This window comes from Nyctereutes procyonoides, unplaced genomic scaffold (genome assembly GCF_905146905.1).
Source record: "Nyctereutes procyonoides isolate TBG_1078 unplaced genomic scaffold, NYPRO_anot_genome, whole genome shotgun sequence".
NCBI lineage: Eukaryota > Metazoa > Chordata > Mammalia > Carnivora > Canidae > Nyctereutes > Nyctereutes procyonoides.
The window spans coordinates 6,225,300-6,244,586 of NW_026575048.1; the positions used below are offsets into that span (position 1 = coordinate 6,225,300).

General features: G+C 45.1%; 1 protein-coding gene across 6 annotated transcripts in view; it reads left to right on the forward strand.

Annotated features, from left to right (window-relative positions):
- Positions 1 to 19,287, forward strand: part of ASAP2 (ArfGAP with SH3 domain, ankyrin repeat and PH domain 2) — a 173,025-nt gene that overhangs the window by 9,660 nt on the left and 144,078 nt on the right. Inside the window, exon 2 of one of the 6 annotated variants that reach the window (XM_055327002.1) lies at positions 15,771 to 15,921. The exons of the other annotated variants lie outside the window; for them this stretch is intronic. The gene's annotated coding sequence lies outside the window, so the exon portion shown is untranslated. The remainder of the gene's footprint in view (positions 1 to 15,770; positions 15,922 to 19,287) is intronic. 6 annotated transcript variants of the gene reach the window in all.

The window sequence follows — 19,287 nt, forward strand, 5'->3', positions numbered from 1 at the left end:
GGGACTTGATCCCAGGTCTCCAGGATCACACCCTGGGCTGAAAGCGGTGCTAAACCACTGAGCCACCTGGGCTGCCTAGCAAATCTGTGTTTTGAGAGAAAGCCACTGGAGGGTGAATCACAAATGTGGCATGTCCAGGCAGACTCCAGGAGTCCGTTCCCTGTTGCCAGTTAGGGGACTTTTTGGGAGAGATTCTGAGAGGAACAAGGAGTCTTGAGTCCTGTGCTGTATTTATTCCTCTGTTAGCCCTGACCTGTTGCTAACCAGCTCATAGATCTTGGGCTGGTGTTTTCTGGTCCAGCCTCAGTGGCCTCATTTGTAGAATGAAGAGCAGGATGAGATGAACTGCAGGGCTTCTCCAGCTCTTAACATTCCATGTCTACAGCTGTCTGCAACACAAATCACCTGCCTTTTTTTCTGATCATTTCCTCTACTCTCTTTCTCTTAGCTATTCATACTCATACTTTCCAAGAGGTTATAAGTGAAAATAAGCTTCACCTCTTCCATTCCCCCTTTAAAGAGTCCCTTCCCCAGAAGATCACTGGAGTCAGCAGAGTGGTTGTTGGTACTTGAGCTGGAATGTCATTGAGTGCAGTTCTAGTTCAAGTTTGGGACAAGTGGGGCAGTGTTGTTTGCCATCCATCTCTCCTTGGAGCAGTTCTTATGGTCTTTGCTACATGTCTTAGTCTCTTGAGTCTATTTCTGTGGTGCTTGGTTTTGCTGGTGAAAAGCAGGTTGTGTTACTGAAAATATGATCACAGGGTTTTGTGATCATTAAATAATCTGGACTGCTGAACTTGAAGTAAATACTGATCTTTTGATGTCAAGGTTCTCATAGCTTTTCCCTAGGTTTGGGGAAAGCCAATATTTTCCTCATTGGAAGCTGTGCCCTTGATTATGAAACTCTGTGGATTGGGTTGTGTTAATATGGTAGAGTGGAAAGATCACCCACCAAAGAGTTAGAAGAGGTCTTCTAGCTCTAATTTGGTCTCCACTTTGCTATATAACCTTGGGCCAGTCACTACCCTGAACGTCTAAAATGAGGGGTTTGCATTAGATGGTCGCTGACTTCTCTCTCCAGCCTGAAAATACCATGGATTTTGTATCACATATATTGGGTTTGAAAAGGTTCTAGAATAAATGATGGGAATAAAAGTCACCAGGAAATTACTAATTTGTAGTCCTGAAAAGAAAGTGTAGCTTCTGAATTATATTTCCAACTTGAGTTTTTTTTTTTTTTTTTTTAAAAAGACCTTTCGGTGGCTTCCTGGAGTGCTTATTTGTTGTTGTTTTAAATTGAGATGTGATTCACATACCATAAAATTCACCTTTTTAAACTAACTCATTGATTTTTAATTTAATTTAAATTTTAAAGATTTTATTTATTCTTGAGAGACAGAGAGAGAGGTGGAGACATAGGCAGAGGGAGAAGCAGGCTCCATGCAGGGAACCTGATGTAGGACTCCATCCTGGGACTCCAGGATCATGCCCTGAGCCAAAGGCAGGCACCCAACTGCTGAGCCACCCAAGCGTCCCTGATTTTTAATTTTATTCACAAAGTTGTGTGGCCTCCACTGTCCAATTCCAGAACATTTTCATCACATCAAAGAAAAACCGTGTACCCATTAGTAGCTACTCTTGATTTCCCTTTTTATCAGACAACCACTAATTTATTTTCTATCTCTGTGGATTTGCTTATTGCAGACATTTCATGTAATGGGATTCATCCAGTATATGGCCTTTTGTTTTTGGCTTCCTTCACATGGCATAATATTTTTGAGGTTCAGTCTATACTTCATTCCTTTTTCTGACTAATACTTCATTGTATAGATTTATGACATCTTTATCCATTCATTGATTGATGAACATTTGGGTTGTTTCTACTTTTTGGCTATAGTAAATAATATTGCTGTGAATACTATTGTACAAATTTTTGAGCAGACATGTTTTCTCTTAGGTATATACCTAGGTGTGGAATTTCTGGGTCACATGGCAACCCTATGTTGAACTTTTTGAGGAACCACCAGACTACTCTTCATAGAGGCTGCACTACTTTACATTTCTCACCAGCAGTGTACAGGGTTCCCATTTCTCCACACCCTTGTCAACGCTTTTTATTGTCTGTTTTTGTTGTTGTTGTTTTTTGGATTATAACTATCCTCGAGCAATGAACTGGTATCTCATGGGCTTCATTTGCATTTTCCTGATGGATAATTTATGGTCCTGAGCATTGTCTCATGTGCCTATGGCCATTTGTATATTTTCTTTAGAGAAATACCTCTTGAGATCCTTTGCCCAGTTTTAAAATGGGATATTTGTCTTTACTGTCAAATTGTAAGACTACTTCATATATTATAGAAACTAGACTCTTAACAAATATGTGATTTGCACATGCTTTCTCCCATTTTGTGAACTTTTTACCCACTTGATGGTATCATTTTAAGCACAGGAGTTTTCAATTTTACTAAAGTCCAGAATACCTATTTTTTTCTTTGATTGTTTATGCTTTTGGTGTCGTATCTAAGAAACTATTGCCTAAATTAAGGTCACAAAGATTTATACATATATTTTCTTAAGAGGATTTTATAGTTTTAGCCCTTACATTGAAGTCCTTGATACATTTTGAGTTAGTTTTTGCATATGATGTGAGGTAGGGATTTGACTTCTCTCTTTTGCATGTGAATATCCAGTTGTCCCAACACTGTTTATTTAAAAGGATTCTTTCTCCATTGAATTCTCTGAGCACCCTTTTTAAAAATTATTTGTTCTTTGATGGGTTTATTACTAGACCTTGAGTTCTATTCTAGTGATCGGTAGTAATAATACACAGTCTTATTACTGTAGGCTTATGGTAATTTTTGAAATTAGGAAGCCTGAGTCCTTTGACTTTATTCTTTTCCAAAATTGGCTATTCAGGGTCCCTTGCATTACCATGTGAATTTTAGGATCAACTTGTCCATTTTTGCCAAAAGGCCAGCTGGGATTTTGTTGGGAGTTGCATTCAATCTGCAGATCAATTTTGGAAGTATAGAAATCTTAACAACTCCTTTTAACATCTTCGTCTTTACCTTGGGATGTTTTTCATTTATTTAAGCCTCTAATTTCTTTTAACAATATTTTGCAGCTTTCACTGTACAAATCTTACACTTCTTTTGTTAGATTAATTACTGAGTGTTCTTTTTGATGCTATTGTAAATGGAATTGCTTTCTTAATTTCATTTCTGGATTATTGATTACTAATGCACAGAAATATAATTAACTTTTGTATATTGATCCTGCAATCTTGATGAACTTATTAGTTTTCATGGATGTGTGTTGTGCATGTCTGTGCTCCTTAGGATTGTCTGTATTAAGATAATATCTGCAAATAGAGATCGTTTTATTTCTTCCTTAACAATCTGGGTGTCTTTTATGTCTTTGTATTGCCTAGTTGCTAGATCAATTCTTAATCATCTTTAAGTGCCGAGTGGGTCATACAGAGTAGGGGCTTAATTACTTTATGGGATGACTGACTTTAGGATTAAGAAAACAGTTTGTATTTGTGGCCAAAATTGCTTATATTTAGTTTGTTTTGTTCCTTCTCATCTGGGCCCTGAAAATACTAAGGAAACTGGAAGATCTGCCTGCTTGGTCTCTAGTTGCAAAGTAAGTTAAAAACCTCGCTTGGATTAGTAAGTGGGTTTCAGATATCTGCCTCATTCAGCCTGGATGTTTAGTAGTCACCTGGGAGGTTTACAGCCCAGGGGACTGACCTTGTCTGTTTCTGCAGCAGCAGATTCTGAACAACCCATTGTTTTTGCTGGTTAATGTGGCTTTTTGGTTGCTCCTTTCTATAAGCATCATCTTGATTTGTTCACCATGGAGACCACTCATTTTTTGACAAAAGGTAATTGTTGAGATTCCTGGTTTTCTTCTCACCTTGTAAATCTCTTTTTTGGCAAATAGGAATTAGGTGTGTTTACTACTGGAACTGCTGGGCTGTCAGAACCTGTAGCTTTTCTTTGTCTTGGTTGTGGCTTGCCAGGTTGCAGGCTTTTGATTTGGAAGAGGTCCTGCTTGATTGTTTGCCAACCCACAGTGAAAATCGTGAAGGAGGCAGAATGGCTCTTCACCTCTTTCATCTTCCTCTCTTCCCTCCTCCACACTCCTGTCTCTGTCTTTTCCTTGGGGACCAAGTTTCTTACGCTGCAATTTAGGTGATGTCCAAAGCTTAACATTCTCCTCCTCTTCTTCTCCCTTGCTTTCTCTTTTACCTTCACTCCTTTATATTTCCAGACCCTCAGGGCCTTGTGTTTTCTTTTTAAAAGAGGATATTCTAGCCAGAAGGGACTCCAGAGGGAAGCTTTAATTTGGGATTTCCGGCCGAGGCCTGCCCTCCTACATCTCTGCAGACCCACTGGTAAGCGGCTGCTTTGGTGATGACGTTTAAAGTTGGCCTTCTTTCCTGCCATGCTGCCTCCATTTTCCAGAACTGCCTTTATTCTATCTTTTAAAAAATGATTTATCATCTTCTGTGGCAATGTGAAAGGAGTGTAATTGTTGAAATGCACAGTTTTTTTCTTCATGGTCAGAGCAAAATAAAGGAGGCTTGATCTTATGACAAAATTGATTTAGTCATAGCTAATATGAAATCTCTTAAGGGCTCCTGTTTTATTTGCTCTTTTGATTTATGAACTGCCTTGCATCCCTCGAGCATCTGTGCACAAAGCCAGAGAGCCTGCAACGTCACATTCTGGGCTTTGTTTCTGCCCCTGATACAAGGTGAGCTGTTACAGGGTTCTAACACTTTGCCAGATTTTGGTTTGGATTAGGGAGTAGAGTATCAGCAAATGAGAGTTACTGTTTTTTCCAAAGGAAAATGTACCATTAGGTTGAATAATGAAAGCTGATGACCATAGGGCTTGCATTAGAACCAGGAAGTAAACAAAAAGACCCCCAGTTAATAGTAAAGTAGCTACTAGGAAGCCCATTTTGTTTCTCTGTAGGTCAGGGTCATGTCATCCTCAAGGTTCTAGAAAAGATCATGTAGTAAAATAGAAATAGCAGAGACCAGTGCTCAACCACTGAGGCCAGTGGAAGGGAGGAAAAGGGAATTAGACTCTTGCAGAAGGTTGTCCCTGAAGCCATAACACTATGGCAGAGCCTGTTTAAGAAGGGTCCAGATGTGTGCCCCCTGCTGTGGGTGGAGGGAAGCAGGCCCTCCACTGAGGAGAATTTGCATGAAAATAGCTTTTGGGTTTTGTGGTGTAATTTTGATGAGCTTTAGTTTACTGAGAAATTAATTCATGTAGAACAACCCCTTTCCGTGGTGTTGGCCCAAGTGAGGCCTTTGGTGTAGCTTCCTCGATGGAGTTTGGACTGTGGCAGATGTATGGAGAAATCGGTTTCTGGGACATATGTAAGGACAGCCCTTGGCCCTCAGATGTCTGCTATTAAAGAGTGTGAAAAGGGAGAGAATGAGCCGTGTGGTTTCCTATCTGACCTCAGAGTATTTTGGCACTTCCTTTTTGGGTTGAAGTAGCTTCCAAATCTGGAGTTCCCCCTGCCTGCAGTGACTAGTTTCCATGGTGGACCTTCATATCAGACCGTACCTGGGATGAGGAGTGGGTCTTTGAACCCTCAGCAGCCAACATGGTTCTCAGCACGCAGTTCGAAGAAAGTGTTGAATGTGAGGTAATTTTTTTGATTTTGTGATTTTGTATCTGGCCCTTCAAAGGGCTTTCTGTGTGTTTAGAAATAAATTTCTTTTTATTTGCAAAATCAAGATTGTCATGCCATCCCTTCGAAACAGGAAGATCTTTTTAAGAGTCACCAAGATCTCTGCTCTATAAAGCATCCCACTTAATACCTAATTTCTTTGTTGAAAAGTATATATATATATAATATTTTATTTATTTATGAGAGAGACACACGCACACACACACACAGAGGCAGGCAGAGACACAGGCAGAGGGAGAAGCAGGCTCCATGCAGGGAGCCCGACGTGGGACTCAATCCTGGGTCTCCAGGATCACACCCCAGGCTGAAGGCTAAACCACTAAGCCACAGGGGCTACCCTGAAAAGTATATTAATCATGTCTTTTCTTTTGTAAACCGTCTCCTCATCCCCAGTCCATCAGGACCACTTTCTTCTTTGAATTTTATGTATGTATGTATTTGAGAGAGACAGAGATAGTGACAGAGTGAGCACAAGCAGGGGGGAAGGGACAGAGGGAGAGGGAGAAGCAGGCTCCCTGCTGAGCAGGGAGCCCCATGCACGACTGAATCCCAGGACCCCCGGATCATGACCTAAGCCGAAGGCAGACGCTTAACCAATTGAGCCACCCAGGCGCCCCACTTCTCTGAATTCTTAAAGCAGTTACTCTCTGACTCACTTGTTGGTTCTTTTTTATCCAACTGTCCACTTACCTATCTGTTTATCCTTTGATCCATCTTTTGATCCATCAGTCGATCAATCCATCTGTCTGTCCATCCCTGGGACAGACTTGGGATGTCTCACGTGCCAAAACATAAAGTGTTCTTCAGCAGTAGAGAGTGTGCTGGTGCTCAGCACATGTGGCCGCTTCCTGTATGCTGAGGGTGGTCCTTGCTTCCCTCTTCAGTGCTCACAGGCTTTGAGAGCAAGAATCTAATCAAAGGAGCAGGACAAGAGGGTGTAGCTTGAGGCATTGTGGAAGTTAGAACAAAGCAATTTGGGTTCAGGGGCACAGAGCTTGTTTTTGTATGCAAAAAACCAAAACAAAACAACTAAAAATGGATTTCATAGTTAGCAAGTGTTGTAAAAACCCAAAAATCTAAAGGCTATTCAACAGAGACTATATATGTGCCTTGTTAGGCCTAAAATATTTATTTACTATCTGGCTGTTTATAGAGAAAGTTTTCCCACCTCTTGGTGAGAGCATTGGGTATGAGTATAGAATCTGTCCTAACCTGGACAGAATGTTGCATATAGTGAGCTTAAAAGTTGCTTAGTCTAGGGATACCTGGGTGGCTTAGTGGTTGAATGCCTTTAGCTCTGGTCATGGTCTCTTGGAGTCCTGGGATCAAGTCCCGGTTTGGGTTCCCCACGGGGAGCCTGCTTCTCCTTCTGCCTAAGTCTCTGCCTCTCTCTGTGTGTCTCTCTTGAATAAATAAATAAAATCTTAAAAAAAAAAAGCCATTTAGCCTAGTGGTCCACATATTACATGAGCCCCTATTTTGAACATCTCTGCTTGCTGCAGTGTTGAGGTCCGTGCTACCTGTGGAAGCATCCTTTTCTATCCAGGGTTATAGGGAGGAGGCTTTTGAGTAAGGGAGTGAGATGAACAGAGCTGGGCTTCAGGAAGACCAATCTGACATGGGATGGGAGGGTGAGGAGGACCCAAGGCAAGGGGGCCCAATAGGGAAGCACTGGCCACTGCCCAAGAAGGTGGTCATTGGGATCTGAAATAGTGCAGAGGGAAATCCAAGGAAGGGACATAGCTGCAGGGGAGTAAAACAGCGGCCACCTGTTTGTCAGACCTGTCTGTGGACTTGGCCAACACTCAGAGTTGGTTGGTTTGATTGGTAGTTTAGGCCTTTGTTTTTCCTTCATTAAATACATAGATCACCTGCTCTGTACCAGGCCCTGGGCTCCACAGAGTTCATGCCTTGAAGGTATTCATGAGCTAGAGGGAAGGAGAAATAAGGATTGTACCAGGGAGGGGATGAGGGAAACTCTGGGGAGGAGGTGGCAGCAGATGAGCTCCTTGAAGGCGGAGTTTGTTTTGCGCATGTATGTCTTACCCCAGTGCCTTGCACGCAATAGGGACTCAGAGGTTGAGTATTTGATCTCTGGCAGCAGGTCACGTATTTAGAGTAATAATGCTGTATGTGAGAAGTGAACCAAAAATATTAGAGATACAATCTTGTCTCTACCTTTAAGGAACTGACCACTTAAAAAGAACAGACCAGTCATGAATTTATTCAACCATGAACTTACTCATTAAATACTTACTTATCTGAGGCGCATAATATACCTACATTCGTATATGCCTAGTAATCACCAGTGTATGTACAAAGGGAGCAGGGTCACCTTCCTTAGCCATACAGGATGCTTAGGTCTGCCTCCTGCCCTCTTGAGCTTTTTTTTCCTCCAAATACCTTTTGCCTCATTTCTTGGTGTCCTGCCGCCTGTTGAAGGGCAATAGTAAAAGGGAGATGGGTGGAGTAAGCTGTGCTAAAGATGTTCTGAACTCTGGCCTCTGCTGGGTTCTCCCTGCTACTGCAGGAGGGGTCTTCCTGCTTCACTTCTCTGTCTTCTCATACTGGGCTGTTAGACCGGGCGGGGGTGGGGGTGGGGCATGTCTGAGTGGAAGGGCAGACTCAAGGAATAGGTTATAGGCAGCCTGGAAAAAACCCAAAGAAATCTGTTTCCCACCCACTCACATGTCAGCAATCCATATATCGGGCTCTTCCCTTACCTGGCATTACCTGGGTATGCTCTCCATCTGGATGCTCCCTGGCCAGCTCTCAGCCTGGGGTTGAGAAGTGCCTTGGTTTAGAGAGAGATTGTAGGCTGAGCACCCCTTGGCCTGACGGAGGCATGGAGGATGGGCTGGGACAGGGTGATTGTCAGCAGAGCCCAGCCCAAAGGGAGAAGGGAGAGGAATTTGATGTGCAAACCAAGGCAGGATGCTCCAGAGAGTCCTGTGTCTTGGGGACAGTCAGATAGCAGAGGATTTCCTCCCCTCTGTGGTTCTGTAATCCTACTCCTCTATCTTCTAAGTCTTTCTCCAGCCATGCTGTGCTAAAGAAATTTCCATTCATCACAATAGGCTCCTTCAGCTGCACCTCTTACAATGTTGGGCACCTCACCTTGGCTGCACCCTTTAGCCCTTTGTTGTAAGGGTGTGTGCTCGCCGTGAGGACAGTGTTGGTGTTTTCCCGTGTCCTGCAGTGCCAGGGACCCAGACCCTCTCTAAATGTCTTTGGATGATTAATCTCTTATAAAACAAGTGTACCATTCACACTGTGGACCTGTTTCCTGTGTTTGTGTTCCTATTTCCTGAATCCAAACTGCAAACTCCTGAGAACAGGAGCTCTTAAAAAAACAAAAACAAAAAAATCCTCTTATTTTTATTTATACTTAATTTTTTTCAAACCATAGTTTGGATGGGACAAGTCTTATGCCCATTTTGCAGCTGAGCAAACAGCCTCCCAGAGGTTTAATGGCTTCATAAAATAAGATACTTAGTTTGGTGGTGGTCATGAGACTTGAACAAGGATTTACAGTCCTTGTGAATGATCTTTCTGTTACCCAGAACCATCTGAGCAGCTGAGAGCTGCTCAATAATCATTCTTTTGAGTTAAAAAGAAAATGTATGGGTATAATATTGAGGAGTGCATGTGCATATGCTTAGATTCCCTAAGCTTAGGAACCTCATTGCCCTTTTTATTTTAAAAGAGGTTGAAAATTTTGTACATGCACTGTTAGTTATATGTTACTGTCTTTAGAAATGACTGGAGAGGACAGATACTTTAGAAATATTTGCACATTACATCAGAAGAGAATTAATAATAACGGTTACTATTAATACTAGTGGTATTAGCTATTCCGGGAAAAGATACTGTTTATTTGTAATAACCAGATAATAGCAGCAAGATTGGAGAGGAAAGCTCAGATGGCATTATAAATGTGGGTGTAATTATAATTTAAGGGAAGTGGGGGGGGAATCTTTAAATAAAGGTTTTAAAAGCTCCCAAATTTCAGTGTAAGGCATAATTTATGTCCTGTCTGTGACAAGAGGTACTCTGGCCATATAACCATGAGAAGGCATCAATCTTGAATTATTTATCATTGGAATGAAATACCCTTTTGAGAGAATCATCTTTCTTTAGTGTTAAAAGTGTTTCTGTCATGTGTCATAGTGAATATTCTGGTTACATAGCATATTTCCTTTTTTTACATTCCTCCTACTCACTTGGTTATCCTTAAGAAGAGAAGGGGATTCTAGGTGGTAGCTAAGTGGCACCCAGTCTTTGAGTCTGTGTCCCTGTTTTTATGATTTTCTCATTCCTTTTGATTGCTTTGTTTTGATGTTTGATTTTAGATCTCTTTCTTTATGGAAAGGCGATTGGGTGACTGCAGGAGAAATGAGCCCATCTTGAGGCTGATGATGCATTTCTGTTATGCTGGACAAAGTAGATGGTGCTCTTCCTCTAAGCAGAGTTCATCTGTGAATGACGACTGAATGGTCTCTTTCCATCTTTCCAGCTGGCTGTCACATGGGCAAAAAAACCACTGGTGCCATTTCAACATTGAATTTCTCAGAATCCCAAGGGACAACAGAATGTGTATGTGAGTTAGCACACCCAAATGCAAATTATGTCTATTGGTACCTAATATATGTAAATTTATGCTGCTCAGTTGACAAAGACACCATGAGTGGTACCTAAATAGTGGTGCTCTGTAACTAAAATTTCCGTTTTAGTGTCACAATAACGAAGTGCATCAGTAGTCGTTTCCTGATGAATTTCTGTGACATTCCCAGCAGCTCCAAATACCCCCATGGGGCTACAGCTCCAGAGGTGGAAGATTTCTGGCACCTTTTGGAGCGAGTGCTGCCTAGCTCCCTGCTAATGGCCGTGACTGTTCCTGGTGTGGGAATGCCTGATTTGAGGACAGGCTGTCAAGATGACTTGGCAAGGAGAGAAGTCTTAGTAAGGATTTGAGGGCGTTGAGACCAGGAAGGGAGTACTTTGGAAGGAAAGTTATCTTGGGCTTCTCAGGATTATGTCCCTCTTTGCCCCCTGGGTCATCACATCTCACATTCAGGGAAAAAGACTCCAAGCAGGTTGAGAGATGGAAGGGCTTCATCAGCAGAGTTTGCTGAGGGGTAGGCAGCGTGCATAAGGTGAGTGCATTGGAGGTGATCCTGTGTGTGCTGGGCTTTGCCGTTGCCCCGGGTACGTTGGCAGTGGACTGGACTTAGCCACAACTGCAGGGGTGTTACCTGCACCTTTGTTGTCTTCACTTCTGAATTTCCTTGGGCCTTGATGGAGGAGTCTCCCCATCTGTTGATAACCCACCTGAATACTGTCTCTAGCCCGTGTTGAGCTGGGCACTGGGGCAGCTGCAAAAGAGGTCAGAGATGTGAGCACCCTCCTGGGTGTGCTGCTAGCCTGGGGGAGAGGCCCAGCTCCTTTCTGGAGAGGAGAGTGGGACCAGCGTGGCTAGCATTGCTTCCTGCCAGAGCCTGAACCTTTACTGGACCAGGAAGCACTAGCAGGCAGGGGTAGCCAGGAACAAGGCCTGCCACACCAAAAACCAGTCAGGGAGATTTGTTGAGTAAGTGATGAACAAATGATTGCAAAGAGAGAGAGGAAAGAGCCTGGTAGGAAGGGTCAGGGTACCTGAGCCTGGGCAAGAGAGTTGCCTGAAGAAAGGTAAGAAAGTGCAGGGCCAGGGTACCTGGGTGACTCGGTTGAGCCTCTGACTTTTGGTTTCAGCTCAGGTCATGGTCTCAGGGTCGTGAGATTGAGCCCCATGGCAAACTTCCTGCTCAGTGGGGAGTCTGCTCCCCCCTTCCCTCATGTGCTCACTTGGCTGTCTCTCAAATAAATAAATAAAATCTTAAGAAGAAAGAAAGTAAGCAAGTGCAGGGCCTGGTGGGGAGTGCTGTGTGCACTGTGTTCACCTCTTTATCTGGGCAGGGGAGGTGTTGGGGCCTTTCATCTGAGTGTGTGGAGTGAGGAGAGATCCTCACCAAGCTCTAAGAGGAAAGGAAGGCGTTGGTTGGGAACAGCTTCATGATTTTCCAAGAAGAGATTATTGCGTTTGCTTATTTTTACATCATTCATTGGAGCTGTGTATCCTGTGCAGGCACTGGGGCGCTTACTAATGTGAATAAAGAGAGCGTCCTGGATTTCTAGGAGTTGACAGTTTTGCGGTGTAAACAGATGCGTAAACAAACAATTAGGGTATGGTTTGATAAATGCGGCAAGAGACCGATGTGGTTGCTATGGCAACGTCAAGTCGCTCATAACAGCGTGCGGCAGTGAACAGGCTTGTTTGCCCAGGGTCTTGTGGAGAACCTGATGGACCAATGATGCTGACATGGTACAGATGTGCCGCTGTGTACCTGGGTCAGCCCCGACCCTGGTGAACAGGTTTACCATGCAGGAGTGTTACAGAAGTTTCTGGAACCAGCAAGAAAAACCTGTGCTGTGACTGGTTCCCCAGAGCGCAGTCCTGTGATCAGACTGCAAGCAGCTCTCCCTGGGTAGACGCAGCCTCCTGAAGCAGGGGTGGGAGGGGTGGAGGGCAGCCTCTGCACGTGGACCTGGCTTCTGCTGAGAGCCAGCTTGCTAAATATAGCACCTGCATCTCCTGAGCTCCTTGGTAGAGAGGATGCATCTCCTGAGTACTTGGTGAAGAGGACGTTCCTTGTTTTCCTTCTGGGCTGGGAGCATAGGCGGGTCTGGGGCAAGGAGAGGGAAGGTCGTCAGGGAAACATCTGCATTTTCTGATCACTGGAGCAGCCTTCTCAGTGAGATCAGCCAGGATCTGTGCGGGTTCTGATGAGAACAGATGCCAAGGCGGCAGCAGTGTCTGGGACAAGGGCCCCGTGGCCCCATGCAGAGCCTGGTTGTCGGTGCCACAAGCACAGGGCCACAGGGTTTTGTGGGACTGGGGAGTTGTGGTGTGTGAGGGAGGCCCTTGGCATGTCCCACGTGCTGGGGCTTCTTGCCTTCTGACAGAGGGGGGGTTGCTGCCCAGGCTCGGGTTGGTCTGTGGTTATATGTTGGTCACTTTCCCTGAGCCACTTCCTTCCTTCTCCTTCGTATGCCAGCAGGGGCAAGAGGGTTTCCTCTTCCTGCTAGCAGGATCCATGGGTGCCATTTCTGCCTGTGAGAAGGCTGTTCTGGCACAAATCTGCCCCTCAGCTCTCTGGGCAGAACTCGTCCCCTCCTGGAAGCCGCTGACCATCTCCTTTTGACTACTGCCAGGGTTTTCAGGCTCTGCATCTTGTCCTGTGCTCTGACTTGCCCTTCCTCAACTTTGCTCTGACCTCAGCCCGGAGGGACTTGCTTGGGAACTTTGATGAAGTCACATCTAGTTTTGAGCCTCGGTTTTAACGGGTGTCTAGTGTGGTAGTGGTAGCCTGGGCTTTATTATGTCATGGAATAGGCCTGCCACTTGCTTAGCGAATGCCAAGAAATGGCTTTTGTATGACAAGACTGCCTCCATTGGGAGGCCCAGGCTCTGCCCAGTACTCCTGTTCAGACGCTTGGCTGCCTGCCCCACTCATATCGAGGACACCTGCCCTCACTCCCCACCCCTGCCCTGCTTTTGTCCGTTCCTCCCCCCCACCTGTCTAAGGGCCATGTTCTTGCTCTTAGATGCTCCTAAAGCAAGAGGCCTGCCTTTCTGGCTGGCCTTTGGTTGTCCCTGACATCTCTTGCTTGTATCCCCAACTCCTGCTGATGGGCCCCTCCTGCCTCATGCTACAGATGCTCTTTGGAGGTTTTCTGCACGTTAACATCTTTTTTTTTTAAGATTTTATTTATTTATTCATGAGAGACAGAGACAGAGAGAGAGAGAGAGAGAGAGAGAGAGAGGCAGAGACACAGGCAGAGGGAGAAGCAGGCTCCATGTAGGGAACCTGATGCGGGACTTGATCCTGGGACTCCAGGATCACGCCCTGCCAAAGGCAGGCGCTAAACCACTGAGCCACCCAGGGATCCCGTGCACGTTAACTTCTTGCCCGGTCTTACCATCTCAGCCATCATTGGGAGTGGGTCAGGGAAGGGGTTGGTTTTTGTCTTCTAGCAGCCTTGCCTTTTCCTGCGTCACAGGAAAGTTGGAGGGGCTGTGTGCAGCCCCGTCTAAACTGGACTGGTGCTCCTTTGGAAAGTGCTCTGTGAATCAACATGGCTTGCCTCCAGTTGGTTAACTAGTCCTCCAACCTCTCTTGCTCAGACTCCTCTCCATTCCTACAGTGGCAGTGGATACCGGTCATTTCTCAGCTCAGTTATCCAATGGCCTCCACGCCAGCTGCAGTCACAGAGCTCATCCTAAAACAAAGACGTGGCCTTTAACTTTAGAGCTTCAAACTCACTGTGACTCCCTTTACGTTTGGCTCATGACCAGACTCTGGCCCCTGCTTGCCTCTCCAACCCATCCCCATTCTCCCCACCAGCCACACTCAACATAATCACCCTGCCCCGTACCACTGTCTTTTTATGAATGTTACTCCTCTGCCGGTCGAGTCATTTCCTTTTCATCTTGTCTCTGCCTGTCCTATAAAGTTCAGCTGGAGCATCTTTGGAGGCTGTGTTAGCCGCCTCCTGGCTTCGCACAGCCTCCGTGGCACCTCTCTCAGGGATGGTGATCAGCACGTGCACTGTCCCATCAACCCCATCTCCCTCAGCCTGTGGCCTTCCTGAGCACAGAGACCTGCACTTAGGAATCACTGAAAGAGTTAAGGTTGCTGGTGCTCTGTGAATACCACCCTTGTGTCCCTGAGAGGGTCTTCTCTGACCTAAATGCCCCTGCCTTCCTCTGCTGCAGCCATGCTACATCCTGGCTGCTCTGCACACACGACTGTGTGCTTGGCTGTTCCTTCTGTCCAGAGCTCTCTGCTTTCCTGCCAGGTAATCCACGTGGCTCACTCCTTTTCCCTCTTTCAAACATCACCTTCTCAAGAGGCCTGCAACTGATCATGGTTTACATCAGTTCCCTGACCCTCCCTTCCCCACCTCTTAATCTAATAAATTCTTTAATTGTTGCAGCTGTAGTTTCTCTCTCCCCCTTACCCACATTAGATCATAAGCTTCATGGGGGCAGGAATTTTTAATCAGTACCTAAAATTGTGCCTGATGCATAATTCATGTTTGTTGAATGAACAAAGGTGGCCAGCAGGTACAGCTTAGATTGTGGGGAGTGGCCCATGGTGTTCCAGAAATAGTGATATTGCCGAATAGAAATCTTGTTTCTTTGGTCAAAGGGAAGGGAAGAGATTTGGTTCTTAGAGGGTAGTGATTGAAAAGTTGAATTAGTGAGTGTAGATCCCTTAAAAAGTTAAGAGTTGGGTTGAATTGCTCCATCCCTTGGGAACAGCACTTGTGACCTGTGTAGAAGGGGTTGAGATTGCCTTACTGCTCTAAAGGAAGGAATTCCAGGGTGAGATGTGGACTAGCCACAGTCTTGTTCTGCTCCAGCAGAGCTCTGAGGATCACCTGTATATTTCTAGATTGCTATTTATTATGAATAGACAATGTTGCCAATCTGCTTATTTATTTATTTTTTTACTCAGTGGGAACAAAGTAGTTCCATAGCAGAGGGATTCAGAGCTGTGTCTTTGAAACTGTGTGAGTCATCTAATTATTATTCACGATGGCTGGGAGTTTAACCGCCAGGGGTTGCTTTGGTGATCATGATCAATGTCCATGTGAAAATTATAAGGGAGATGGGTGTTATGTTGGGACTCTGAAGAGTCTCTCAGATAGTAAGGGAGTTGAGAAGCCATGGTTACCTCCTGCCCTGTCACCCTGTTTTCCTGTTTGGAATATTGTTAATGTTGGGGTCTCCAAAAGAGCGTAGTCAGGATGGATGTCCGGATTGTAAGGTTACTTGATGAGAGGCTGCTATGTTTTTTTTTTGTAGGTTTTTCTTTTGCAGGCCCTGGTAGTTCTTTAATGTTTCTAAACTCTTTTTGGAGACAGCTTTTTATAAATTCTCCAGATTTCATTCTTTAGTAACACCTCTAAAAGCTGTGTGGTGACCTGGGACCAATATGCTTTTTCAGGAGTGCAGGGATGAATGAGAAATTGTCCGGTTCCAGGAGGAATTTGTTATTCCTCAGCCCGTGCAGTGACTAGAGCATCTGCGTTGAAGCCAGTTGGATCAGGACTCAAACACTGATTTCAGCCGGTTAATACTTGCATGACCTTGGGCAGGTAGGCCTGTTGACTTTTATTTAACAAACTCTTACATAACACTTACTATGTGCCAGGCACTAAGCGCTTAACACAAGTTAGATGTATTTAATCCTTAATGACAACTCCGTGGTAAGGTACTGGTGTCATCCACATTCAAGGAAGAGGAAACTGGGACACGATTAAAGTAGCTTTCCCAGGATCGCTGAGCTGGGTAGAGTAAAGCCAGAATTTCAACCCTGGGCACTCAGGCTCTTGAGTTAGTGCTTTCATCATGATACTATGTATCTGCCTATCAGCTTTCTCCCTTGAGCCTCCTAAATCCATAAAATGGGAGAGCTGATAATCATACTGCCTGGGCAGAGGATTGGTGTGGGAATTAAATGAGAAAACTCACGTGGGACATTTAGCCTAGAGCTTGTCTCATGGAGAGGGCTCATGGCAACTGGCACTGCTACTGTGGTCTAGTGGAGGGAGATAAGATAGTGCACAAATTATGCTAATACAAGGTAACATGTGCTAAGTGTCCTTACAGGACACTGATAACAGAGATTACTTCTGGGGGCACTAGGATGTCTTTATGTAGGTGGAGGGGAGGACAGGCAAGGCGCATCAGGGGACTGACTCCCCATTGGATAGATCCAGGAGCTGGGGCTCTAACGGGTTAAAAAGCTAGAGTTTGACTAGATGGGTAGGTATATGACAAGGTGCAGAAAGATGGATTTGTTCTGGGGCATAGTGGGTTGTACTCTCAAGGTGAGCCAGGGGGTGGAGTGAAATGAAAGGCCTGGCAGCCACCGTGGGGTCAGGTCGTACAGGGCCCAGCTACCCCACTTCCGGCCTTTTGCATGGTTAATTAGCTTTGCATATTGTCTTTTTGTTCTCTCCCTTTAGAAATTTTCTCCCACACCTTCCTTCCAGCAGATTTTTAGAAATACCCGATTTTTCATGACTCACTGATTGGACACATCCTGTTTGGGGAAGTGTTGAGAGAAGAATTTCAGAGTGGTGTGAAATGTACTCCTGATGATGAATGGGGCTGGGGGGGAGGGGGGAGATGGCCCTGCTCTTCTGCTTCCCTCAGGAACACCCACTGCCCCCACCTGCCTCGGGTCTCCCAACAAGTTGAGTTTCTCCAGATGCACCGTTTCACTGCCTTGACCTGATACACGCCAACTGGAAGCTTCCTCTTATGTCGTAGGCAGGGATCTGCGTTTGGCTCCAGAGTGACTAATGATGGAGTTAATCAAATTAGAGATGGGGCCTGGAGTTTTGAACCTGAGTTAGATGACCTTTTGAACCAAGCAGATGGCCTGTCTTCATGTGCACCAGGGTGGCAGTGATGCAGAATATGCCAGTTCCCCTGGCCAGAGTTGTTTTCAGAGCCTTATTACACAGAGTAGCGAGGACGGCCTCGCCTCTCGGGGCAGACAGAGCACATGCAGTGCACACAGGGCTCTTTCCTTTGGACAGTCTGATTTTACCATAGCTTGCTGTTATTTCAGTTTTTAACACAGGCCTTGCTCATTCTAACAGAGGCCGGATGTTTTAAATCATCACGCAGCGGCTCTCTTTTGTATAGCCCGAGGCCTTTTGGCAGGCTGATTGGAAAGCTTGATACATGAGGGAGTGAAATAATAGAAAAATCAGAGGGAGAGCTGGAGCTGTGGGAAGGACAGGCACAGTGAGGCCCAGCCGTGCCTTCACCGTGCTGCGGTGTGGCTGGCCGCTGCCCTAGGGCAGAGCTAAAGAAGCATTTAAAAAGCTGGTGTGGCTGTCTTGCCAGAGATTCTGAACCCCGAGGGTGGCCATGGTGGTGGTACCTGGAGAGCTCTGTTGGAGGGTGAGGCTGGTGATGCTGCCCCTCGAACCCTGCTGGGGCAGTAGGAATGGGCTTGAACAGAGTCACTCAACCTGGGCACTTTGGCCTCCTAGGGACTCTTGGCAAGGTCCAGGGCATGTTTGATCCTGGGAGAAGGGGTGGGTAAGAGGCCAGGGGTCCTGCTCAACATGCTGCAGTGCACCAGCCCAGGTGATGCTAGTGATGTACCGAGAGCCCCCCCTGGGGTTGGAAGGTTGTCAAGTTCCTGGGGGCTTGGTGGGCCCAGGGGGCAGCCCTCTGCACTCTCACTGCTCTTGGGCCCTGGTTTCCTGGTGAAAGGAGGGAGGGCCTTGGTGGGGCCGAGTTTCCTTTAAGTTGGACAGGATGAAGATGATTTAGAAATTTTCATAAGCTGAAGTTTAATCAAGTGCCATGAAGTAAAGATCGTGATTTCAGGGCACTCAGGTATATTAAGTCAATGGAGATCTTCAAAGAGTTGCATTAAAATGCTGATCCTCTTAGACTCCTCTTCCTGTATTATTTTTTTTTATGCCCTTTAACCTTGCGCTGTGCAGTATGCCAGATGACCTCCTTTTGGGGTATATTTTGATACCTTACTTTTGTGAAATGAAGATTAATAAAATTAAAACTGTTTTAGTACTCCTATAAAGAGCTTGACTTTAATTTGCTTTCATAATTATCCGTATTAAAAAATCTTAACTCGGTATCTATAAAAGTAGGAAAACTTTCCACTTGAGACTTAAAAGGAAATTTAAAGATTGAGAGAATTTTAAAAAATAGAAAGCAACCTATTACCCCATTATTGCATGTGCATATATGTAAGGGTGTGTGTTTGTGTGTGTGTCTGTGAGCTACACTTGATACATTTTACTTTTTTAAAGAAAACAATGCCCTGCCTTGGTAATTTGAACTATAATTTATTTCCAGCACAGTTAAAATTCTTTTCTTTCTTGCTTTTCTTTTTTGTTCTCCTTTCCTGCATCAGATAAAAGGTGTTTATTTTCTTCTGAGTGTTAACTTCTAGTTTCTTTCTTTTTAAAATTTTTTTTAATTTATTCATGAGAAATAGAGACATAGGCAGAGGGAGCAGTAGTCTCCCTTTGGGGAGCCTGATGTGGGACTCCATCCCAGGACCCCAGGACCTGAGCCCAAGGCAGACACTCAACCACTGAGCCCCCCAGGTGCCCCTTTAGTTTGTTTGCTTATTTTTAAAGATTTTATTTATTTACTCATGAGAGACACAGAGGGGGAGAGAGGGAGGCAGAGACACAGGAAGAGGGAGAAGCAGGCTCCATACAAGGAGCCTGATGTGGGATTCCATCCTGGGTCTCCAGGATCATGCCCTGGGCCAAAGCCAGGCGCTAAACCGCTGAGCCACCCAGGGATCCCTCTAGTTTATTTCTTAATCAAAGTTCTGCCTTAAACTGAAAAGCTTAAATGTTATCCTTCTGGTCTTTGGTAGAAACTTCTGTGTTCTTGGGCAAGTCACTGCTTCTTCCTGGAGGCTCGGTTTTCTCATCTCTAACACCAGAGACTAGAGGAGC